Source organism: Saccopteryx bilineata, chromosome 1, assembly GCF_036850765.1.
Source record: "Saccopteryx bilineata isolate mSacBil1 chromosome 1, mSacBil1_pri_phased_curated, whole genome shotgun sequence".
NCBI classification, from domain to species: domain Eukaryota; kingdom Metazoa; phylum Chordata; class Mammalia; order Chiroptera; family Emballonuridae; genus Saccopteryx; species Saccopteryx bilineata.
The window spans coordinates 311,594,229-311,620,762 of NC_089490.1; the positions used below are offsets into that span (position 1 = coordinate 311,594,229).

The window sequence follows — 26,534 nt, forward strand, 5'->3', positions numbered from 1 at the left end:
TCTGAACAAGATCACTTCACACTGCAATAATTGATGACAAATTAAAGCATTGCCACCAAGTGTGAGATATTTAGATTTAAAGCAAATTAAACTTTCTATAGATCTGCACTAGTTGTATAAGTTAAAGGTTATCTGGAAATTCTTTTAAAAGGTCATGTTTTCACTTTAAAACTGACTTAAAGTTAACCTGCTAAAGAGCTTCAATTTAGAAGTAGCTCTGGACTGCAGTCACGTGTCAGTTACTCCTTGACTATTAGCAAGACCTATAAAATCACTGGAAAGAGTGGTTTTCTTATTTACAAATGAATACATTAATTAAATGTGAAAGATTTCACTGTATTTCTTCAGCATCCTGGTTTAAGTGACTTGGGTTTATAATACATTCAGTCCAGTTTCACAGAGAATCACTTCGGTTTCACTTCCCAAACCCTTTGCTTGAAAGCCACTGTCATTCACAGGGAGGGATTCTAATAGACCCAACCAGTCTCATTCTGCCTACGGTTCTGGATTCTCTGCACTCGGCACTCTGAAGTGGAGGAAACAGCGGAGACGCGGGGCGGGCGAGAGGCGGGGCTAACGGGGTCAGGCAGGAGGAACGAACGGAACTAGAATTACATCATTTCCTTCCGCGTCGTTAGCAACCATCGAGCGCAGCCTAAACTCCTGGTGCTAGGCAGTGAAGGGACTGGTTTTCCCTCCCGCTGAGCCCGTCTGGCTTGCCTTTTTTTTGGAGACTGGTTTCAACTTACTCTGTTTCAGAGTCCTAGCGGTCCCATGCCACTGAAGTTCTCACTCCATCCAGCCCCTAAGGACGTTCCGATTGTCTGTAGCCCCAGTAGGCCTCCCGCCTCCCGCTAGTCTCGCCCAAGGTTAGCCTCGCCCCCGCGCTGCCCGTCCGCCCCGCAGGTGAGCCCGCGTCGCCCCGCCCGCTGCGCTCGCAGCCTCTCTCCCGCATCTCTGCTGACGTGGTATTCCGTTCACCTTCAGGCTGAGGGCGACGGGCTTGTTACCTTACCTCGCTTTTGTGGACTTTTTCTCTATTCGACCCAGGAAATGGTTCCGTTTAGTTATTTAGGGGTGGAAAAAGGAAAGGCGTTTTTAAGGAGTAGGTTTGTAGTTGTTTTCCTTCGTCTGCCGCAGGTACAAGGGATCACAGGAAAAAAGGAAAGGCGAACCTACAGAAGCAGTAACGATCACGAAACTTCTTTATTCAGTGAAACAGTAGGAGAAGCGAAATGGGAAGTGTAGGTTCTCACCCAGTATATTTTAATACTATTGTCCAACTTTTACAGTAAATGGAACTGGGAATCACAGATTTCTCTTGTATGCTTTTTCTCATGAGGCTTGAATAGATTAGCGGAGCCATGATATAAGTCATTGATTTAGATAAAAATCTTAGAAGCTGCTAGTAAAATCTTGTATCTCCTGAACGGTGTTTTGACAATACTTGTTAGTATCGTAGAATTTATGAAGTATTCTCACCTCACATTGGTTACTTTATTTGGAGCCTCGTAATAGTCATATAACAGTTTTTGGGGGTTCTTTTCTTCTTAAGTCCATCAATTGTCCCTAACCTCTTCCTCCCCCTTTTCTTCCTTGACCCTTGTCCTCTTAAACCTACTCAAAAGACTTTTACCCTTCCATTTATCCCCTTTTCACATTTATTTCTTCCTCACTACGGGATCATACCAACAACATCTTAACATGCATTAGTATCTCCCACCACCTAGTGACCGCCGGGTATCTCTGCTCCCTTCCAGCACTGCAAAGAATTGTAGTACACTTTCTCAACTCATCTCAGGCTTTCTACCTTGCTCCACGGCAACAGTATTTACCAAGGTCACCAGCGACTTTATCTGGCCAAATCAAATCTATTCTCAATTTATTTGACCCTCCAGCAGCATTTGACACAGTTGAGCGTATTCTTTCTTGAAATACTTGGCATTTAATTATTCCTCAGTAATATGACTGACTCATTTACAAATTAGATAATTTTGAATACTGGAAGTTATTTCATCAATATTTTGCTATTCATAATGTAATGACGCCATACAAATTAGAGTGTGTTAATATTTTTACCACTGCTTTCTTAAATCTAGACAACCAACAAAACAATAAATCAAGCCCTGATTTGTGGTATTTGCAAATTCCTGTGATGTGAATATTTCTACGCTGGCCAATTTCTAGCCTCAGTTAATTGGGAAGAGATGTGCAGTACTGCACTGTCATCGAATGCCTCCACCATGCAGATACCAGTAGTTCTCAGTGTGGGTAACTCTGCTCCCCAGAGTCCTTTGGCAATGTCTGGAGATATTTTTGGTTGGTTGTCACATGTGCTACTGGCATCTGGTGAGTAGAGGCCAGAGAGTTTGCTCAACTTTCTACTCTACCTGCATTAGGACAACTCCCACAACAAAGAATCCAGCTCAAACTATCAGTAGTGCCACTGTTAAAAACCTTGCAATAAATATAACCTCAAGAAAATAAGTAGTAAAGTACAGTGATGGGGAGGAATAAACCTGTCCTCTACTCTCTTAGGTCCTATGATTGGAGCTTGCAAATTAAACTGACAAAGGACAGATGAACAAAACAAAAATGTGTAAAAATTTTATCTGATGTTAATATTTTAACTCTCCATGCACACAAAGGAAGTGAAAACCCAAAGAGGCTGTTAGTATTGCATGCTATTTTAACAAAAGGGGATAAGTTTGTGAAGTGATAAGACATAGGAAGAGAGGTTTTGGAGTAATCTAATGGAAAATAAGTACGGTTGGTTTCTGATGACTTACCTTAGTGCCAGTGATAATGGTTATTGTAAATATTTTCCTCCACCTGGTACAGGAAAGTAAAGGAGGAACACCTTCACAAAGGGAAATTACCTCCTTTGGCAGCTAAACGTAGGTTAAAGAGCTTTTTCTACATCTGCTGTTTCTCAGTTATCCAGTTCAAAATAATCCTTATTTCAGTGTGGCATATTTTGGGGTGGACTATTCAGATCCCTGTTAATAGTAAAATAATTAGTAAGTGATGAGTTTTGAGTATTTATTACCTTTATTTTATTTAATTGTAAGTTTAGATAATTTAAATTTTAATAATGACTGGGTTTAAAAACCAGCTCACAGACTTCTTGAAAATTTTTAATTTGGTTCTACTAAGCTAGTAAAAGCCAGCTCTAGTCCACTACCCAAACCACATTTCCCATATAATTACAGTTTGGCTTCTGCATACTTTTTTTTTTTTTTTTTTTTTTTTTACAAGGACAGAGAGAGAGAGTCAGAGAGAGGGATAGATAGGGACAGACAGACAGGAACCGAGAGAGATGAGAAGCATCAATCATCAGTTTTTCATTGTGACACCTTAGTCATTCATTGATTGCTTTCTCATATGTGCCTTGACCGTGGGCCTTCAGCACACCGAGCAACCCCTTACTTGAGCCAGCAACCTTGGGTCCAAGCTGGTGAGCTTTATTCAAACCAGATGAGCCCACGCTCAAGCTGGCGACCCCGGGGTCTCGAACCTGGGTCCTCGGCATCCCAGTTCAACACTCTATCCACTGCGCCACCGCCTGGTCAGGCCTTTTTTCTTTTTTTAACTTTATCTTCCACTTCTCTGCCTCTTCTCTAAGCTCCAAAGACAGTTTCTTTCACCCACTTGAATATATACCAAACTTCTTATCTGAAGTCATTTTTATCTTGTTGCTTGTGCCTGGACCCCTCTTCTGCCACTTTCCTATCATTGCCTTTTTGCATCAGGAAACATAATATCTCTTTAAAGAGCCCTTGCCCAACTACTTGTGCTAAAATACTACTGTCATTCTTTATTCCACTACTCTTATCTTTTTTTATTGCACATGCATTTCTTGTAGTTTTTGGCTTTTTTGAGGGTTGGTTTGTGTTTTTGTTTTGTTTTTATTTTGACAGAGACAGAGAGTCAGAGAGAGGAACAGATAGAGACATACAGGAAGGGAGAGATGAAGCATCAATTCTTCATTGTGGCACTTTCGTTGTTCATTGATTGCTTTCTCATATGTACCTTGACTTGGGGGAGGGAGCTACAGCAAAGCAAGTGACCCCTTGCTCAAGCCAGAGAGACCTTGGCTTAAGCCAGTGACCTTGGGCTTCAAGCCATTGACCTTTGGGCTCAAGCCAGCAACCATGGGGTCATGTCTATGATCCCATGCTCAAGCCAGTGACCCTGCGCTCAAGCTGGATGAGCCAGCACGCAAGCTGACGACCTCAGGGTTTTGAAACTGGGTCCTCTGTGTCCCACTCCGATGCTCTGTCCACTGTGCCACCTCCTGGTCAGGCTATTTTTTATTTTTATTTTTATATTTTTCCAAAGTTCAACCCAACCAGGATCCACCCAGCATGCCCACCAGGGGGTGATGCTTGGCCCCTCTGGGGTGTTGCTCCACTGCAATTGAAGCCATTCTAGTGCCTGAGGCGGAGGCCATGGAGCCATCCTCAGCGCCCAGGCCAACTTTGCTCCATTGGAGCCTTGGCTGTGGGAGGAGAAGAGAGAGACAGAGAGGAAGGAGAGGGGGAAGGGTGGAAAAGCAGATGGGCGCTTCTCCTGTGTGCCCTGTCTGGGAATTGAACCTGGGACTTCCACACACTGGGCTGACGCTCTACTGCTAAGCCAGTCGGCCAGGGCCCAGGCTATTTTTTCTTTTTAAAGATTTTATTTATTGATTTTTAGAGAGGAGAGAGAGAGACAGACAGACAGAGAAAAGGAGGAGAAGCAGGAAGCAACTTGTAGTTGCTTCTTGTATGTGTCTTTTTTTTGTGACAGAGAGAAAGAGACAGAGAGAGGCACAGATAGGGAAAGACAAACAGGAAGGGACAGAGATGAAAAGTGTCAATTCTTCCTTGCGGCACCTTAGTTATTCGTTGATTGGAGGAAGGGAGAAAGAAAGAGAAGCAGAGAGAGTCAGATGCAGGGATGCTGATCTGTTCCTATATGTGCCCTGACCAGGGACTGAACCCGTGACCTCTACACCAAACAAGCCATCTGGCCAGAGCATAAGGAACAATTTTTAGAAGGTCTCAATTGGCCTCAAATTTAATAATATTCTCTATATACACATTTGCTACTAAAAAAGGGAAGCCAGCCTGACCTGTGGTGGCGCAGTGGATAAAGCGTCGACCTGGAATACTGAGGTCGCTGGTTCAAAATCCTGGGCTTGCCTGGTCAAGGCACATATGGGAGTTGATGCTTCCTGCTCCTCCCTTCTCTCTCTCTCTCTCCTGTCTAAAATGAATAAATAAAGTCTTTTAAAAAAAACTTTTAAAAAAGGGAAGCCATTCAAATGCAAACTACATAGATGCCTTATAAGTTATTGACATCAGGTTAGACAAGGAAAAGATGCAAGAAAAAGACATCACAGAACTTCTATCATAGGCTATCAGCATATTGGCATAGTATACTATCTATCCTAGCAGAGTAGCTCCCAAGCTGCTGCATGATACCTTAAAGCTACTGGCAAGGAAAACAAAAAAAGTACAAGAAAGAATAATGGCTAAATCAACTGCATGTCAAAATTATTTTCCATGTTAATATTATCAGAAGGATCTCTATGATGTAGGCAATAACAGCAGCTACATCTGAATCTTGATTCAATCTCAAGTTTCCTCTCCTCTGGGTTTTTTTGAAGCAGGGATATGGTGAAGTATCTTATAATTTGTAACATCCTTTGCATCCTTTCTTTCCGAGCTGTTGCCAAAGTCCTCACTCCACGTCTCCTCCGGTAGATCATGCCTTGACCCAACTCCAGTCCAAGCCCCTTTAAGTTTTTTGCTCTATCATGTTGTCAGGCTTCTGGTAGAAGGGAAGGGAACTTGGTTCTGGGGTTAAGAGTCAAGTTAGAGGTTCTTTGCTAGTACTTCTGACTCAGCTTGAGTGCCAGCTGAATCTTCTTCATGGGGCATCTCAGATGACTCCAGGGTAGAAGTTGGGCTAACCTTTGGTGAGTGCATTGGAAGTCTAGCCGGAGCCTGAAGCTCCTCCTAGATCCCCACAAAGGGTTCCAGCAGAAGATAAGCTCAAAACTCTCAAATTGCTACAAAGTAGCCCAGAGAGATCAGTATAGCCCAGAAATAGTGAAAAAAATTCCAAATTCAAACAAAGTGTGGTGAAAGAAAGAGCTAACCTCTACTTCTTTTAGTTTTTATCTCTGTGTTTTAAATAACATGTTATTCTACTTATTCTTGATTTATTTTAGATTTAATTATTTCCATTAACTTCCCACAATGTAAAATTAGAACTTAGCTCTCACACCAAACCACCACAACATATGTACACACTTATCCTCTACCTTCATCTTCTCAATTTAAGGAAAAATCCTGCCATATACTAAATAGGTTCCAAAATTTTAACCTTATACATTATAAGGTTGAGTTGTTCAAAAACATCAAATATCCAGGGTAAGCCTACTTTGGAGACAGGAGCCAGTCACCAATCATGTTATATCCAAATTCATATATCATGGGTATTATCATGGGGTATCTAATAATTACCATGTATTGCTATCATTCTATCATACCTGTTGTTACTGTATTGCTATTATACTGAGCCATTGCAATAGCTTAGCTTTTTTGTTTTCTTTTGCCCCCTTTCAGTGTGATACTTAAACACAAGTCAAATATTACTCCTTTGCCTAACCCTCCAATAGCTTCTCATCACACTTAAAATAAAATTCTAACTTTTTACAATGGAAAGCACTATGTAATCTGGTATCCCACTACCTCTCTGCTTTTATCTCTTATCACTCTTCTCTCTAGTAGTCTAAGTTCACACTGGCCATCTTCCTGTTCCAGCTTCCTATTTCATTGTCTTCACACTGGCTATTCTATCTGCTCTTTGGATATGTAAATAACTCACTCCACTCAAGTCTCTTAAACAATAATGAATTAATATAATATGTAGAATTTTTCACCTCCTTTGTCACTTATTGTATTATTCCCCCAATAAATGTTTTTTAATTGCTGCATATTAATGAAATGTTAAAATCTGACTCTGATCCCCAACCCCCATGATACTAGACCCAGTCCAAAGAAGGAGACTGAAACAATAGTAAGAACAAGATCCTTAAGCAAGATTAAGATCCTTCCAAGTGGTATGTCCACAGGATATCAAGTATTGATATATAGATTCTAGCTTCTAGAAAGTTAAGCAGATGCTGTTGACATTACAGGAAACCAGTTGAATGTAACTCCTGATCCTAATCTCAAAACAACACTTCAGAGCAATTTTTAGTGGTGAAGAACCTTTTTAGCCTGACCAGGCAGTGGCGCAGTGGATAGAGCATTGAACTGGGATCTGGAGGACCCAGGTTCGAAAAACCAGGTTGCTGACTGTGGGCTCATCAGCTTGAGTGCAGGGTCACTGGCTTGAGTGTGCGATCATAGATATGACCCCATGGTCACTAGCTTGAGCCCAAAGGTTGCTGGCTTGAGCCCAAGTTCACTGGCTTAAGCAAGGGATCACTCGCTCTGCTGGAGCACCCCACTCAAGGCACATATGAGAAAGCAATCAATGAACAATGAAGGTGCCACAATGAAGAATTGATGTTTCTCATCTCTCTCCCTTCCTGTCTGTCTGTCCCTATCTGTCCTTCAGTCTCTGTCAAAAAAAATTATTTCCAGTGTGTTGCAAACCTTTTCTAAAATAAAATAAAAATGATTACCAGAGACAGAAAAAAATACACACACTTTAAGCCCACTGATCATGTGTGTGTGCAACACAGCAATGTCAAACTGCTACAAAAGTTTTTACTCTCAGTTTATTTTATCAGGAAACATGCAGTTCTATGACTGATGTAGGTCTCTAGGCCACCCTCAAAGTAGCACAATTTTAGAGGTCTATTTACAAGAGATCTATCCTAACTCTTTATTCCTTATCCCTCCCCTCTAAAGTTTTTAGGTCAAGGCTGCAATGAATTGTTCTCTTGCTGGAGACAATTAATTTTTCAAAATTCTTCTTATTCAAGTAATACATGTTCATTATAGAAGTAATGAAAAATAAATTTTACATTCCTCAATTCTATCACCATTGTTAACAATGATATTCATACTCATACATACATAGTTCTAAACACACACATATTTGAATAGGGGAGGAAGAAGCTAACACACGCAGCTTATTATAGATAGCTATTTAACAAACTGCTCTTTAAAAACTGTACATTATGATATGAAACATTTTCCATGTCAATGTACAGGTATACATTTAAAGCATCACTTTTAGTATTCTCACAGGATTCTATTGTATGAATACATCATTTATTTAGCCAATCTCTTAATTAGTCAGCCAGCAAATATTATATATTGATCACCTACCTACTCTTTGCTAGAAATGGGGGTTATAGCAATAAACAAGAAAAGAATCTGCCTTAAGGGAACTTACATTGTAGGGGGATGAGATAGAGAGTAAATATGTTCAGCAAATATACGTAAAAAGGGTACTGATTTGTCAACATCTAACCATCTTTAGCTTTCATCCCATGAGAAGGAAGAAGCAGCCGTGTGCAGGAAGCCTGGATGACATTATTAAAGTCAGAGTGCCCATTACAACTGATTCAGACACATGTACACAATTAAAAGGGATTTTTAAAACCCAGTTTTAAATTCTTACTTATGAAATTGAGGATGTATTTGGGAAAATTATGCAATCTACATAAATTAGCACTAATTCTACCTTGTGCCAACACTCACACACATACACTGCTTTATATCTTAAGTCACTACACATGATAACAGGATAAAACTCACAATTTAATTATCACAAAGAATATTAAAAGACCCACAATAGTCCTAATGTCCCATTTGTGTTTAGCTTTTCACTTTTGTAAAATCTAGAAATTAAGCACCCTCATCGGGTATTTATAAGTATAAATTAATCAACATGTTTCAGGACATTTTGGCTGTGTCAAAATTTTAATGTGTATACTCTATTTTTTATGAAATTATAGATATTTGAACTACATGCACATTGTAAAAACAAAATTACACAATATAAAAGAGAATATTGGAATAAAATCTATTCATTCCTAAACCCAACCCTTTTGATCTCCCTGGCCCCTCCCCAGAGACAGTTCCTGTTAGCAGTTTCTGGTGTCCTCTTCCAGAAAGAGACAACATAAAAGATATATGTCAGAGAAATTCCACATCTAAAAATTTATCTAATACTTGTACATGTACACAAATAGATATATAAGGATATTCATTTTGTAATTGTAACAGCAAAATATATAAAAAATGTGAATATCCAATAATAAATAATAAATTATGACATATCCATACTTAGGAATACTGTGCAATCATAAAAAGAATGAGAAAGATCTGAGAGTGATGTCAGAGAAATGGCATCATAAGGAGCGATACCAAAAAATCTCCCCCAAAATTCAATAAGATCTTCAACCAGAGACAGAAAAATCTATCCTTAGAGCCTCCAGCAATTCCACACTAAACGCAAAGGTATGATCAAGCAAAAAATTGACTAAATATATAATCAACCCCGAAGGAAATAAGGAGGAAGAAATACTCCGCCTTCCTCACTAAACCAAATAAGGGCTGCTTTCACTGGGAACTGAGAGTATAGGAACTGAGGCGGGCATAGGATGTGAATAGAACCAGACTGCGGCACAAACGTCCGAACCAGGCTGTGGCACAGACATCCAAGCTGAGGAAAAACTGTGCTTGTGGCAACCCAGTCAACACAAGCTAACACTCGCGCCAAATCCAGACAAAGAAAAACAAGCGGGGCAGCCCCAATCTCCTGGTGGGCGTGCGCAGATAGTATGTGAGAGATTCCTCCTAGAGCCCCGGGAGTGGGTGCCCATGTTACTGGACAGAGGGGAAGAGTTGGAGCCCTTTGTGTGGGCCAAATCCGGAGTCTTGGGGTCGCCCCGCGCCCTGAAAAAGCAGCGCCCGGGGAGTGAGTGGGAGCGAAATTCCCTATGCTCGAACTTTTCCGTGTGGTCGGGGCGCCTCACTCAGAGTGAGAGGCTGCAGGCCTTATATCCTGGTCAGCGAGCATGGAGAGTGGCCGAGAGATTTCCCCGGGAGTGGGCACCAGTGTTACCGGACAGAGAGGCAGAGTCAGAGGCCTCTGTGTGGACTGAATCTGGAGTCTCGGGGTCGCCCCTGCACCCTGAAGAGCAGCACGCAAAAGCGAGATTCCCTACGCTTGAACTTCTCCAGGTGGGTGGGGCGCCCCACCCAGCCATACAAGCTAACAGACCCGAGAAGGATTAGCTTAACCCACAGTCTGCTCGCCTCCCAACTGACCTATGAGACCCTAACTGACAAGATCTCTCTCAGGTCAGTGATCTAAGACAAGAGGAGAGATATTTTTTAGTACCTATTGTTATGCTATACACATAGGGGTGGGGCAAACTCTGATTGGCAGAGCTTGCATACTAAGGTTAAAAAAAGGGATTTGGCAGCTTGTAAGTCCTCCTACTTTGCAAACAGTGACTAGGGCATCTTCTACCCAGCCAAAACAGGTTACAAAGTGACAAAAACCTGGGGAAAGGGATCCCACAGAGTGCTGAGGCATTCGGGACGTGCCTAGAGGAGCATAGAAAGGCACCTTGAAAAGAATTGGCTCCCAGCCCTGCCTGATGAGGAGCTCTGACTGCTAGAGCTCTGACTGCCAGAGCCTTACCCAGAGCCCTGTGCTGAGTGGGAATAGAGTGGGGATTTGCCAGCAATTTGAGCCTCTTACTCTCCAGGCAGAGGCAGCAGCAACCCCATACATGGATCATCAGGCTGCTAATTCAGGAAGGAAAGACTAGGAGAGAGGCTCTGGGAAAATGGACTCTCTCATTGTCGGAGCCTGCAAATGCTAATGAGCCTCGACTGCCAACGAGACTGAAGCCCAATATATGAAATCACCATAGAGACTTATCAACTGCAAACCTCTACCTAAACGTGCCACAGGGGCAGAACCCAGGGTACAGAGTCACCGACCAGGAAGAGGGAGAGAAAAGAAAGAGCAAGAAGACTTCTCAAAATCAAGAATAATCCACAGACTTTATAACCTATCCCATTTTATTATATTTGTTTGTTTGTTTCTCTTCTTGTCTTGATTATTTTCTTCCTTTTCAAATTTTGTCATTTAATTCTCTGCCGGTCTTACTATCTCCTCTCCTTGAACTACACTACCCATAAGTGTTACATCTCTCATTATCTTTCCTTTCATGTTCTTTTCTCTCTATGAGGGTTGCACTCCAAAACCCTTAACTCTCTCTCTCTCTCTCTCTCTCTCCCCTTTTGTTCTTTTTTCTTTTTGTGTTTTCCTCTTTCTTTTTTTCTCCCTCTATATCAGTTCTTCTTTTCTCCTTTACTTTTCCTCTCATTCAATCCTCAATCATGAACAAATTATTTTATCTGGGACTCAAATTTTTCTTTGTGCGCTCTCGGGTTTTTTTACTTCGTGTTCTTTTTTTTAAAATTTTGATTAATTTTTAAATTTTTATTAATGGTTATGGGATGACATTAATAAATCAGGGTACATATATTCAAAGAAAACATGTCTAGGTTATTTTGTCATTAAATTATTATTTTTTTATTTTTTTATTTTTATTTTTTATTTTATAATTTTATTTTTTTAATGGGGTGACATCAATAAATCAGGATACATATATTCAAAGATAACAAGTCCAGGTTATTTTGTCGTTCAATTATGTTGCATACCCACCACCCAAAGTCAGATTGTCCTCTGTCACCTTCTATCTTGTTTTCTTTGTGCCCCTCCCACCCCCTATCCCTCTCCCATTCCCCCCTCCCCCCCGTAACCACCACACTCTTATCAATGTCTCTTAGTTTCACTATTATGTCCCACCTACGTATGGAATAATACAGTTCCTGTTTTTTTCTGATTTACTTATTTCGCTTCGTATCATGTTATCAAGATCCCACCATTTTGCTGTAAATGTTCCGATGTCATCATTTCTTATGGCTGAGTAGTATTCCATAGTGTATATGTGCCACATCTTCTTTATCCAGTCATCTATTGATGGGCTTTTTGGTTGTTTCCATGTCCTGGCCACTGTGAACAATGCTGCAATAAACATGGGGCTGCATGTGTCTTTACGTATCAATGTTTCTGAGTTTTGGGGATATATACCCAGTAGAGGGATTGCTGGGTCATAAGGTAGTTCTATTTTCAGTTTTTTGAGGAACCACCATACTTTCTTCCATAATGGTTGTACTACTTTACATTCCCACCAACACTGTATGAGGGTTCCTTTTTCTCCACAGCCTCTCCAACATTTGCTATTACCTGACTTGCTAATAACAGCTAATCGAACAGGTGTGAGGTGGTATCTCATTGCCGTTTTGATTTGCATTTCTCTAATAGCTAAAGAAGATGAGCATCTTTTCATATATCTGTTGGCCATTTGTATTTCTTCCTGGGAGAAGTGTCTATTCATATCCTCTTCCCATTTTTTTATTGGATTGTTTGTTTGTTTGTTGTTGAGTTTTATGAGTTCTTTGTATATTTTGGATATTAGGCCCTTATCTGAGCTGTTGTTTGAAAATATCATTTCCCATTTAGTTGGTTTTCTGTTTATTTTGTTATCAGTTTCCCTTGCTGAGCAAAAACTTCTTAGTCTGATGTAGTCCCATTCATTAATTTTTGCCTTCACTTCTCTTGCCATTGGAGTCAAATTCATAAAATGCTCTTTAAAACCCAGGTCCATGAGTTGAGTACCTATGTCTTCTTCTATGTACTTAATTGTTTCAGGTCTTATGTTTAGATCTTTGATCCATTTTGAGTTAATTTTTGTACAGGGGGAGAGACTGTAGTCCAGTTTCATTCTTTTGCATGTGGCTTTCCAGTTTTCCCAGCACCATTTATTGAAGAGGCTTTCTTTTCTCCATTGTGTGTTGTTGGCCCCTTTATCAAAAATTATTTGACTATATATATGTGGTTTTATTTCTGGACTTTCTATTCTGTTCCATTGGTCTGAGTGTCTATTTTTCTGCCAATACCATGCTGTTTTGATTGTCGTGGCCCTATAATAGAGTTTGAAGTCAGGTATTGTTATGCCCCCAGCTTCATTCTTTTTCTTTAGGATTGCTTTGGCTATTCGGGGTTTCTTATAGTTCCATATAAATCTGATGATTTTTTGCTCTATTTCTTTAAAAAATGTCATTGGAATTTTGATGGGAATTGCATTAAATTTGTATATTGCTTTGGGTAATATAGCCATCTTGATTATATTTATTCTTCCTAGCCAAGAACAAGGTATATTCTTCCATCTCATTATATCTTTTTCGATTTCCCTTAACAATGGTTTATAGTTTTCATTATATAAGTCCTTTACATTCTTTGTTATGTTTATTCCTAAGTATTTTATTTTTTTTGTTGCAATCGTGAAGGGGATTATTCTTTTGAGTTCCTTCTCAGTTGTTTCATTGTTGGCATATAGAAAGGCTATTGACTTCTGTATGTTAATTTTGTATCCTGCGACCTTACTGTATTGGCTTATTGTTTCTAGTAGTCTTTTTGTGGATTCTTTGGGGTTTTCGATGTATAGGATCATATCATCTGCAAAAAGTGATACCTTTACTTCTTCTTTTCCGATATGGATGCCTTTTATTTCTTTGTCTTGTCTGATTGCTCTGGCTAGAACCTCTAGTACCACATTAAATAAGAGTGGAGACAGTGGACAACCCTGTCTTGTTCCTGATTTAAGGGGGAAAGCCTTCAGTTTAGTGCCATTTAATATGATGTTAGCCGATGGTTTATCATATATGGCCTTTATCATGTTGAGATATTTTCCTTCTATACCCATTTTGTTGAGAGTCTTAAACATAAAATTGTGTTGTATTTTATCGAAAGCCTTTTCTGCGTCTATTGATAAGATCATGTGGTTTTTGTTCTTTGTTTTGTTGATATGGTGTATTACATTAACCGTTTTACGTATGTTGAACCATCCTTGAGATTCTGGGATGAATCCTACTTGATCATGATGTATTATTTTTTTAATATGTTGTTGTATTCGATTTGCTAGTATTTTGTTTAGTATTTTAGCATCTGTATTCATTAGAGATATTGGTCTGTAGTTTTTTTTTTTGTGCCATCCTTGCCTGGTTTTGGTATGAGGGTTATGTTGGCCTCATAAAATGTGTTTGGAAGTATTGCTTCTTCTTCAATTTTTTGGAAGACTTTGAGTAGAATAGGAACCAAGTCTTCTTTGAATGTTTGATAAAATTCGCTGGTATAGCCGTCAGGGCCTGGACTTTTATTTTTGGGGAGGTTTTTAATGGTTTTTTCTATTTCTTCTCTACTGATAGGTCTGTTTAGGCTTTCTGCTTCTTCTTGACTCAGTCTAGGAAGGTTGTATTTTTCTAGGAATTTATCCATTTCTTCTAGGTTGTTGAATTTAGTGGCATAAAGTTTTTCATAGTATTCTACAATAATTCTTTGTATATCTACGGTGTCCGTGGTGATTTCTCCTCTTTCATTTTGGATTTTGTTTATATGAGTTCTTTCTCTTTTTTCCTTGGTAAGTCTTGCCAAGGGTTTGTCAATTTTGTTGATCTTTTCAAAGAACCAGCTCCTTGTTCTATTAATTTTTTCTATAGTTTTTCTGTTCTCTAATTCATTTATTTCTGCTCTGATTTTTATTATCTCCTTTCTTCGGCTGGTTTTGGGTTGTCTTTGTTCTTCTTTTTCTAGTTCCTTAAGGTGGGAAGTTAAGTGGTTCACTTGGGCTCTCTCTTGTTTGTTCATATATGCCTGAAGCGATATGAACTTCCCTCTTATCACTGCTTTTGCTGCATCCCATAGATTCTGATATGTCGTATTGTCATTTTCATTAGTCTGTATATATCTTTTGATCTCTGCACTTATTTCTTCTTTGACCCATTCATTTTTTAAAAGTATGTTGTTTAGTTTCCACATTTTTGTGGGATTTTCCCCCTCTTTTTTGCAGTTGAATTCTAGTTTCAAGGCTTTATGATCAGAAAATATGCTTGGTACAACTTAGATTTTTCTGAATTTGCTGATATTGTTTTTGTGGCCCAACATATGGTCAATTCTTGAGAATGATCCATGTACACTGGAGAAAAATGTATACTCAGTCACTTTGGGATGAAATGTCCTGTAGATGTCTATCATATCCAGGTGCTCTAGTGTTTTGTTTAAGGCCATTATGTCTTTGTTGATTCTCTGTTTGGATGACCGATCCAGAGCCGTCAGCGGTGTATTGAGGTCTCCAAGTATGATTGTATTTTTGTCAGTTTTTGTTTTAAGATCAATAAGTAGCTGTCTTATATATTTTGGTGCTCCTTGGTTTGGTGCATATATATTAAGAATTGTTATGTCTTCTTGATTCAGTGTCCCCTTAGCCATTATGAAATGGCCATTTTTGTCTCTAAGTACTTTTCCTGTCTTGTAGTCAGCATTATCCGATATGAGTATTGCTACACCTGCTTTTTTTTGGATGTTATTTGCTTGGAGTATTGTTTTCCAGCCTTTCACTTTGAATTTGTTTTTATCCTTGTTACTTAGATGAGTTTCCTGTAGGCAGCATACAGTTGGATTTTCTTTTTTAATCCATTCTGCTACTCTGTGCCTTTTTATTGGTGAGTTTAATCCATTTACATTTAGTGTAATTATTGATACTTGTGAGTTCCCTATTGCCATTTTATATCTTGCTTTCTGTTAGTTTTGTGTCTTGTTTGATCCTTCTCTTTCGTTTTTCTATCTTTTGTTTTTATTTGGTTGTATTCCATACATCTTTCCTCTGTTGCTATCTTTTTTATCTCATGTGCTTCTGTGGTGGTTTTTTCAATGGTGGTTACCTTTGAGTAATGAAAAGGGTCCCTACCCTGTTCATTGTAGCGAACTATTTTGTGAGTACTTTTGCACTCCATCGTCCTTTGCTACTGTTAATCTCCGTCTTCTCCCCCTCTTTCTTTTTGTTGTTGTCACAGTTTAAATTTGGTTTTATTGTGTTCTTCTTGGAGCTTTTACTTGTGGCTCTGTTTTTTTTTTGTTCTTTGTATCTGATTGGAGAACCCCCTTTAGTGATTCCTGGAGTGGGGGTTTTCTGATGATAAATTCCCTCATCTTTTCTGTATCTGTGAATGTTTTTATTTCTCCTTCGTATTTGAAGGATAGCTTTGATGGGTATAGTATTCGTGGCTGAAAGTTCCTCTCTTTCAGGACTTTAAATATTGGGGTCCACTCTCTTCTAGCTTGTAGAGTTTCTGCTGAGAAATCTGATGATAATCTAATGGGCCTTCCTTTATATGTTGTATTCTTCTTTTCCCTGGCTTCCTTGAGAATTTTTTCTTTGCTGTTGGTTTGTGTCAATTTCATTATGATATGCCTTGGAGTAGGTTTGTTGGGGTTAAGAAAACTTGGAGTTCTGTTTGCTTCTTGAACTTGAGGCTTTAGTTCTTTCCACAGGCTTGGGAAGTTCTCATCAATTATTTGTTTAAGTATGTTCTCCATTCCATTTTCTCTCTCTTCTCCCTCTGATATACCTATTATTCTTATGTTATTCTTTTTGATGGAGTCAGATAATTCTTGTAGGGCTATCTCATTTTTTTTTAATTTTTGAGTCTCTTTCTTCTTCTCTCTGTTGTGCCTCAAGTTGCTTGTCTTCTATTTCACTAATCCTCTCTTCTATCTGACCTGTTCTATTAGCTAAGCTTGTTACTTCGTTTTTCAGCTCGTGAATTGAGTTTTTCATCTCTGTTTGATTTGTTTTTATAGTTTCAATTTCCTTGGACATATATTCTTTGTGTTCATGGAGTTGTTTTCTGAGCTCCCTATATTGCCTTTCTGTGTTTTCTTGTATATCTCGGAGGATTTTTAGGATTTCTATCTTGAATTCTCTGTCATTTAGCTCCAAGGTTTCCAATATATTAAATTTTTTCTCCATAGATTTTTCCTCATCTAGCTGTGTTACCTCTCTTTCTTTTGTATCCATGATATTCGATTTTCTCTTCCTTAATGGCATCTGAGGGTGGTTTTGTTGATAGTATTAATGAGATTTAATAAAGAATAAAAAGTTAAAAAAAATAAAAAAATAAATCAAAAAGAGTTGTTTTTTTAAAAAAAATTAATAATGAAATAAAGAAAAATAAAATAAAATAAAAATTTTTTTAAAAAAGGAAATTATTCCCCCCCTCTTTTTTTCCTCTCCTCTCCTCTCCCCTCTTTCTTGAGAAAATCTTGTGGTGGACTGTGAGTTATAACAAACAATGCCTGTGATGGAGGGCCTGAATTGGGGAAAAGTAATAAAGGGGCAAAAAAGAGAGAAAGAAAAAAAAAAAAAAAAAAGGAAAAAAAAAAAAAAGAAAAAAGAAAAAAAAAGAGCGTATGGACCCACAAAAAGCAAATAAGGAAAAAATTTGGGTCAAGAATAAAATGATTTGCTTTTAGGTGTTGGTTTTCTAAGAGTTATGATGAGAGGAATAAGAGGAAAATGGAAAAATGGGGGGACAAATTAAAAACTTACTATTGTATTTAGTGGAACAAGAACTAGATAATATGGAGAGCCAGGGATGGGAGCACTGCTAGTGCGTTAAAAAGGTGAAGTAAAAACCCCCCAAAATGCCACAAACATAGGTTTGAGTCCCAGATAAGATAATTTGTTTGTTATTGAGGTTTGAATGAGAGGAGATGTAAAGGAGAAAGGAAGAAACTAATATAGAGGGAGAAAAGAAAGAGAGAGAGAGAAAAAAAGAGGGAACCACTAAAAGAAGAAAAAAGAAAGGAGAGAGAGAGAGAGAGTTAAGGGTTTTGGAGTGCAACCCTCATAGAGAGAAAGGAAGAGAAGAGAAATGATAATGGGAGATGTAACACTTATGGGTAGTGTAGTTCAGGGAGAGGAGAGAGTAAGACCGGTAGAGAGTTAATCGGCCAAATTGGAGGAGGAAAAAAAAGTCTCAAGAATGAAGATAAGAGAAACAAACGAACAAATATAATAAAATGGGATAGGTTATAAAGTCTGCAGATTATTCTTGATTTTGAGAGGTTATCTTCTTGCTTTTTCTTTTCTCTCCCTCTTCCTGGTCGGTGACTCTGTACCCCGGGTTCTGCCCCTTTGGCACGCTCAGGTAGAGGTGTGCAGTTGATAAGTCTCTATGGCAATGTCATGTATTGTGCTTTATTCTCGTTGGGAGTCGAGGCTCATTAGCATTTATAGGCTCCGACAGTGAGAGAGTCCGTGTTCCTGGAGCCTTTCTCCTAGTCTTTCCTTCCTCAATTAGTAGCCTGATAGTCCAGGTATGGGGTTGCTGCTGCCTCTGCCTGGATAGTAAGAGGCTCAAATTGCTGGCAACTCCCCACTCTATTTCCACTCAGCACAGGGCTCTGGGTAAGGCTCAGTCAGTCAGAGCTGCTAGCATAATCAGGCGGGCTTTCCGCCCACTCGAAGACCTCTGGCTCTGCCACTCTATCCGGTAACACAAGCGGGCGCCCACTTTCGGGGCGCTTGGAGGAAACTCTCACTCACTGTCTGCAACCAGGATATCCGGCCAGCAGTCTCACGCTCTGAGTGAAACCCCCAACCGCAGGGAAAAGTTGCAGCGTTGGAATTGAGTCTCGCTCCGTCCCCGTGTGCGCCTTTGGAAAGGCGCTGGGGCGGCCCGAGATTCCGCTTTGGCCCACACAAAGGCCCCTGACTCTGCCCCTCTGTGCGATAACACAGGCGCGCACTGCCGAGGCACTCGGAGGAATCTCTCACTCCTTATCTGCGCGCGCAAACCAGGATATGAGGCCGGCCGCGGTTCCCTCTGAGTGAAACAGCCTCCAGCACGGAAAATCTCCACCGTTGGGATTAGTTCTCATTCCCTCCCGTGCGTGGCTTTCCCAGGGCGCTGGGGCTGCCCAGAGACTCTGCCCTCAGCCCACAGAAAGGCCTCTCACCCTGCCTCTCCGTGGGGCAACACGGGCACCCACTTCCGCGGCTTAGGAAGAAATCTCTCTTCCACTAACTGCGCACCGACCAGGAGACCGGGTAAAATGGCCGCTCCGCTTGTCTTTCTTTGTTTGGGTTTGGCGCGAGTGTTAGCTTGTATTGCCCGGGTTGCCACAGGATCAGATTTTCCTCGGCTTGGATCTCTGAGCCACAGCCTGGTTCGGCCGTTTTTGCTGCGGCGGCCTGGATCTATTCACCCCCTTTGCCCGCCTCAGTTTCTATATTCACAGTTACCAGAAAAAGCCGCCCTGTTTAGGTTAGTGAGGAAGGCGGAGCATTTCTTACTCCCTATTTCCTTCGGGGTTTGGTTATATATTTAGCCAATTTTTCACTCAATCATACCTTTGGGTGTATTGCGAAGAATCTGGAAGCTCCAAGTATAGGTTTTTCTGTTTCTGGTTGAAGATCTTGTTGAGTTTTGGGGGAGATTTATTGGTATCGCTTCCTACTCCGCCATTACTCTGACGTCATCTCTATTTTGTCATTAAATTATGTTGCATACCCCTCGCCCAAAGTCAGATTGTCCTCTGTCACCCTCTATCTAGTTCTCTGTGCCCCTCCCCCTCCCCCTAACTCTCTCCCTCCCTCCCTCCCATGTCCTCCCTCCCCCCACCTCTGGTAACCACCACACTCTTGTCCATGTCTCTTAGTCTCGTTTTTATGTTCCACCAATGTATGGAATCATGTAGTTCTTGTTTTTTTCTGATTTACTTATTTCACTCCGTATAATGTTATCAAGTTCCCACCATTTTGCTGTAAATGATCTGATGTCATCATTTCTTATGGCTGAGTAGTATTCCATAGTGTATATGTGCCACATCTTCTTTATCCAGTCTTCTATTGAAGGGCTTTTTGGTTGTTTCCATGCCTTGGCCACTGTGAACAGTGCTGCAATGAACATGGGGCTACATGTGTCTTTACGTATCAATGTTTCTGAGGTTTTGGGGTATATACCCAGTAGAGGGATTGCTGGATCATAAGGTAGTTAGTTCTATTTTCAGTTTTTTGAGGAACCACCATACTTTCTTCCATAATGGTTGTACTACTTTACATTCCCACCAACAGAGTATGAGGGTTCCTTTTTCTCCACAGCCTCTCCAACATTTGCTATTACCTGTCTTGCTAATAACAGCTAATCGAACAGGTGTGAGGTGGTATCTCATTGCCGTTTTGATTTGCATTTCTCTAATAGCTAAAGAAGATGAGCATCTTTTCATATATCTGTTGGCCATTTGTATTTCTTCCTGGGAGAAGTGTCTGTTCATGTCCTCTTCCCATTTTTTTATAGGATTGTTTGTTTGTTGTTGAGTTTTATGAGTTCTTTGTAAATTTTGGATATTAGGCCCTTATCTGAGCTGTTGTTTGAAAATATCATTTCCCATTTAGTTGGCTGTCTGTTTATTTTGATATCAGTTTCTCTTGCTGAGCAAAAACTTTTTATTCTGATGTAGTCCCATTCATTTATCTTTGCCTTCACTTCTCTTGCCATTGGAGTCAAGTTCATAAAATGTTCTTTAAAACCCAGGTCCATGATTTTAGTACCTATGTCTTCTTCTATGTACTTTATTGTTTCAGGTCTTATATTTAGGTCTTTGATCCATTTTGAATTAATTTTAGTACACGGGGACAAGCTGTAGTCGAGTTTCATTCTTTTGCATGTGGCTTTCCAGTTTTCCCAACACCATTTGTTGAAGAGGCTTTCTTTTCTCTATTGTGTGTTGTTGGCCCCTTTATCAAAGATTATTTGACCATATATATGTGGTTTCATTTCTGGGCTTTCTATTCTGTTCCATTGGTCTGAGTGTCTATTTTTCTGCCAATACCATGCTGTTTTGATTATCGTGGCCCTATAATATAGTTTAAAGTCAGGTATTGTAATGCCCCCAGCTTCATTCTTTTTCCTTAGGATTGTTTTGGCTATTCGGGGTTTCTTATAGTTCCATATAAATCTGATGATTTTTTGTTCCATTTCTTTAAAAAATCTCATAGGAATTTTGATGGGAATTGCATTAAATTTATATATTGCTTTGGGAACTATGGCCATTATAATTATATTTATTCTTCCTATCCAAGAACAAGGAATATTTTTCAATATCATTGTGTCTTTTTCTATTTCTCCTAATAATGCCTTGTAGTTTTCATTATATAGGTCCTTTACATTCTTTGTTATGTTTATTCCTAGGTATTTTATTTTTTTTGTTGCAATCGTGAAGGGGATTATTTTTTTGAGTTCGTTTTCTAATATTTCATTGTTGCCATATAGAAAGGCTATGGACTTTTGTATGTTAATTTTGTATCCTGCGACCTTACTGTATTCGTTTATTGTTTCTAATAATCTTTTTGTGGAGTCCTTCGGGTTTTCGATGTATAGGATCATATCATCAGCAAAAAGTGATACCTTTACTTCTTCTTTTCCGATATGGATGCCTTTTATTTCTTTGTCTTGTCTGATTGCTCTGGCCAGAACTTCTAGCACCACATTAAATAAGAGTGGAGAGAGTGGACAACCCTGTCTTGTTCCTGATTTAAGGTAGAAAGTCCTCAGTTTTATGCCATTTAATATGATGTTGGCTGATGGTTTATCATATATGGCCTTTATCATGTTGAGATATTTTCCTTCTATACCCATTTTGTTGAGAGTCTTAAACATAAAATTGTGTTGTATTTTATCAAAAGCCTTTTCTGCGTCTATTGATAAGATCATGTGGTTTTTGTTCTTTGTTTTGTTGATATGGTGTATTACATTAACCGTTTTACATATGTTGAACCATCCTTGAGATTCTGGGATGAATCCCACTTGATCATGATGTATTATTTTTTTAATATGTTGTTGTATTCGGTTTGCCAGTATTTTGTTTAGTATTTTAGCATCTGTATTCATTAGAGATATTGGTCTGTAGTTTTCTTTCTTTGTGCCATTCTTGCCAGGTTTTGGTATGAGGGTTATGTTGGCCTCATAAAATGTGTTTGGAAGTATTGCTTCTTCTTCAATTTTTTGGAAGACTTTGAGTAGAATAGGAACCAAGTCTTCTTTGAATGTTTGATAGAATTAACTAGTATAAACGTCTGGGCCTGGACTTTTATTTTTGGGGAGGTTTTTAATAGTTTTTTCTATTTCCTCCCTGCTGATTGGTCTGTTTAGGCTTTCTGCTTCTTCATGACTCAGTCTAGGAAGGTTGTATTGTTCTAGGAATTTATCCATTTCTTCTAGATTGTTGTATTTGGTGGCATATAATTTTTCATAGTATTCTACAATAATTCTTTGTATTTCTATGATGTCTGTGGTGATCTCTCCTCTTTCATTTTGGATTTTACTTATTTGAGTCCTGTGCCTTTTTTCCTTGGTGAGTCTTGCCAAGGGTTTGTCAATTTTGTTGATCTTTTCAAAGAACCAGCTCCTTGTTTTATTGATTTTTTCTATAGTTTTTCTGTTCTCTATTTCATTTATTTCTGCTCTGATTTTTATTATCTCCTTTCTTCGGCTGGTTTTGGGTTGTCTTTGTTCTTCTTTTTCTAGTTCCTTAAGGTGTGAAGTTAAGTGGTTCACTTGGGCTCTCTCTTGTTTGTTCATATAGGCCTGAAGTGATATGAACTTTCCTCTTATTTACTGCTTTTGTTGCATCCCAGAGATTCTGATATGTCGTATTTTCATTTTCATTTGTCTGTATATATCTTTTGATCTCTGTGCTTATTTCTTCTTTGACCCATTCATTTTTTAGAAGTATGTTGTTTAGTTTCCACATTTTTGTGGGCTTTTCCCCCTCTTTTTTGCAGTTGAATTCTAGTTTCAAGGCTTTATGATCAGAAAATATGCTTGGTACAATTTCAATTTTTCTAAATTTGCTGATATTGTATTTGTGGCCCAACATATGGTCAATTCTTGAGAATGTTCCATGTACACTAGAGAAAAATGTATACTCTGTTGCTTTGGGATAAAGTGTCCTGTAGATGTCTATCATATCCAGGTGTTCTAGTATTTCGTTTAAGGCCACTATATCTTTATTGATTCTCTGTTTGGATGACCGATCTAGAGCCGTCAGCGGTGTATTGAGGTCTCCAAATATGATTGTATTTTTGTTAGTTTTTGTTTTAAGGTCAATAAGTAGCTGTCTTATATATTTTGGTGCTCCTTGGTTTGGTGCATATATATTAAGGATTGTTATGTTTTCTTGATTCAACTTCCCCTTAATCATTATGAAATGACCATTTTTGTCTCTGAGTACTTTTTCTGTCTTGTAGTCAGCATTATTAGATATGAGTATTGCTACACCTGCTTTTTTTGGGTGTTGTTTGCTTGTAGTATTGTTTTCCAGCCTTTCACTTTGAATTTGTTTTTATCCTTGTTGCTTAGATGTGTTTCTTGTAGGCAGCATATAGTTGGATTTTCTTTTTTAATCCATTCTGCTACTCTGTCTTTTTATTGGTAAGTTTAATCCATTTACATTTAGTGTAATTATTGACACTTGTGGGTTCCCTACTGCCATTTTACAAATTGCTTTCTGTTAGTTTTGTATCTTGTTTGATTCTTCTCTTTTGTTTTTCTATCATTTGTTTTTGTTTGTTTGTGTTCCATACTTCTTTCCTCTGTTGCTACCTTTTTTAAGTCAATTGTTTTTGTGGTGGTTTTTTCAAGGGTGGTTACCATTAAGTAATGAAAAGGGTACCTACCATATTCATTGTAGTACCCTATCTTATGAGTATTTCTGCACTTCATCATCCTTTGCTACTGTTAATCTCCATCCTCTCCCCCCTTTTTTTTCTTTTGTTGTCACAGTTTAAGTTTGGTTTTATTGTGTTCTTGGTGGAGCTGTTACTTGTGGTTTTGTTTTCTTTTGTTCTTTGAATCTGGTTGGAAAACCCCCTTTAGTATTTCCTGGAGTGGGGGCTTTCTGCTGATAAATTCTCTCATCTTTTCTGTATTTGTGAATGTTTTTATATCTCCTTCGTACTTGAAGGATAGCTTTGATGGGTATAGTATTCTTGGCTGAAAGTTCCTCTCTTTCAGGGCTTTAAATATTGGGGTCCACTCTCTTCTAGCTTATAGAGTTTCTGCTGAGAAATCTGATGATAATCTAATAGGCCTTCCTTTATATGTTGTACTCATCTTTTCCCTGGCTGCCTTGAGAATTTTTTCTTTGTCATTGGTTTGTGTCATCTTTATTATGATGTGCCTTGGAGTGGGTTTGTTGGGGTTAAGAAAACTCGGTGTTCTGTTTGCTTCTTGAATTTGAGGCTTTAGTTCTTTCCACAGGCTTGGGAAGTTCTCGTCTATTATTTGTTTGAGTATATTCTCCATTCCATTTTCTTTCTCTTCTCCCTCTGATATACCTATTATTCTTATGTTATTCTTTCTGATGGAGTCAGACAATTCCTGTAGGGCTTTCTCATTTTTTATTATTTTTGAGTCTCTTTCTTCTTCTCTCTGTTGTGCCTCAAGTTGTTTATCTTCTATTTCACTAATCCTATCTTCTATCTGGGCTGTTCTGTTAGCTAAGCTTGTTACCTCGTTTTTCAGCTCGTGAATTGAGTTTTTCATTTCTGTTTGATTTGTTTTTATAGTTTCAATTTCCTTGGTAATATATTCTTTATGTTCATTGAGTTGTTTTCTGATCTCCCTAAATTGCCTTTCTGTGTTTTCTTGTATATATCTGAGTATTTTTAAGATTTCTATTTTAAATTCTCTGTCATTTAGCTCCAAAGCTTCCAATATGTTAAGTCTTTTCTCCATAGATTTTTCCACATCTATTTGTGTTACCTCTCTATCTTTTGTATCCATAATATTCGATTTCCTCTTTCTTATTGGCATCTGAGGGTGGTTTTGTTGATAGCACTAATTAGAATTAATAAAGAGTAAAAAGTAAAAAAAAAAAAAAAGGTAAAACACCCCACAAAAAAAACCAGTAATAATTTATTATTTCCCCCTTTTTTCTTTCTTCTCTTTCCCTCTTCTCCCCTCCTCAGGGAAATATCGTGATGACCTGTGTATTATATTATGCTAAATGGAACAAAAACTGCCTATAATGGAGGGCCTGATTTGGGGTGAAGAGTTCAAGGGGCAAAAAAAGGGAGTAGGGACCTACTAAATGCAAAAAAAAAAAAAAAGAAGAAGAAAATCTTAGACAAGCATAAGATGATTTGCTTGTAAGTGATGGTTGACTAAGAGATATAATGAGAGGGAGAAGCGGGAACCAGAAAAAAGTAGAAAAAAAAAAGAATAATAAAGAAGAAAAAAATAAAAATAATAAGTAAAAATCTTTTGTATTAAGTGGAGTGAAGACTAAATACAATGGAGACCTTGGGTTGGGAGGAATGCTAGTGAGTTAAAAAGCAACGTAAAAAGTACCCAAAATGCCACAAAAATAAACAAACAAACAAAAAAACCAAAAACAAAAGCGAAAAAGAAAAATAAAACCAAAAAAAACCCGTGAGTCCCAAATTAAATAATTTGTTCCTGATTGAGGATTAAATGGGAGGAAAAGTAAAACGAGAAAAGAAAAAATGAATAGAAAAGAAAAAATAAGAAAAAGAGAAAAACAAAGGAAGAAAAAAAAAAGGAAGAGAAAAAAACAAAATAAAGCAAAACAAAAAAAAACAAAAGAGGAGAGAGTGAGAGTTAAGTGTTTTGGAGTATAACCTTAAAGGAGGGTGAGGATGAAGAAAAGAAATAAAATGTAATACTCATGGGTAGTGCAGTTCAAGAAAAGGGAAGCAGAAGATGGGCAAAGAATAAAAGGACCGAGGTGGAGGAAATAGAAATAATAATAATAAAGGCAATAAGATAGAAGAAACAAACAACAACAACAAAAAAATTCGTGGAACAAGTTGTAAAGTCTGTGGATTTTTCTTGATTTTGAGAGGTTAACTTCTTCCTTTTTCTTTTCTCTCCCTCTTCCTGGTCGGTGACTCTGTACCCCAGGCTCTGCCCCTGTGTCACACTTAGGTAGGGATTTGCAGTTGATGGGATTCTATGGCAATGTCATATAATTGGCTTTAGTCTTGCTGGTAGTCAAGGCTTGTTGGCATTTGCATGGTCCAACGATGAGAGAGTTTGCTTTCCTGGAGTCTCTCTCCTAGTCCCCCCCTCCTGAATTAGCAGCCTGGTAATCCAGCTATAAGGCTGCTACTGCTTCTGCCTGGGGAGTAAGAGGCTCAAAGAGCTAGGAAATCCCCACTCTATCCCCACTCAGCGCAAGGCTTTGGGAAAGGCTCTGGCAGTCAGAGCCTCCAGTGTAATCAGGCGGGGGTGGGAGTCAATTGTTGTCAAGGTGACTGTTCAGCACCTAGCATTCAGTTGGACCACTCAACCCAGGCTTTTCACACTTTGTAGCCTGTTTTGGCTGGGAAGAAGAGGCACTAGTCTCTGCTTGCGACTGGTGTAGTATAGATCATATTATCTGCCAAGTCCCTCTTGTTAGCATTTATCCCTGAATATGGAGGCTCTATCAATCAAAAGTTGCCCCCGCCCCTTTAGCGAGAGGCACTAAAAAATATCACGCCTCTTGTCTTGGATCGCTGAACTGACAGAGATCTTATCAATTAGAGCCCCGTGGGTGCGCAGATTTCATGGGTTAAGCTAATTTCAGTG

General features: G+C 38.8%; 1 protein-coding gene and 1 pseudogene across 2 annotated transcripts in view; one reads left to right on the top strand and one right to left on the bottom strand.

Moving 5' to 3' along the window:
- Positions 1 to 819: 819 nt before the first annotated feature.
- The window catches only part of C1H11orf65 (chromosome 1 C11orf65 homolog), a 65,786-nt gene continuing 40,071 nt past the window's right edge, over positions 820 to 26,534 (top strand). For both annotated transcript variants that reach the window (XM_066247369.1, XM_066247377.1), the window contains exon 1: positions 820 to 906. The gene's annotated coding sequence lies outside the window, so the exon portion shown is untranslated. The remainder of the gene's footprint in view (positions 907 to 26,534) is intronic.
- Positions 5,519 to 5,975, bottom strand: LOC136320476 (developmental pluripotency-associated protein 3-like; annotated as a pseudogene).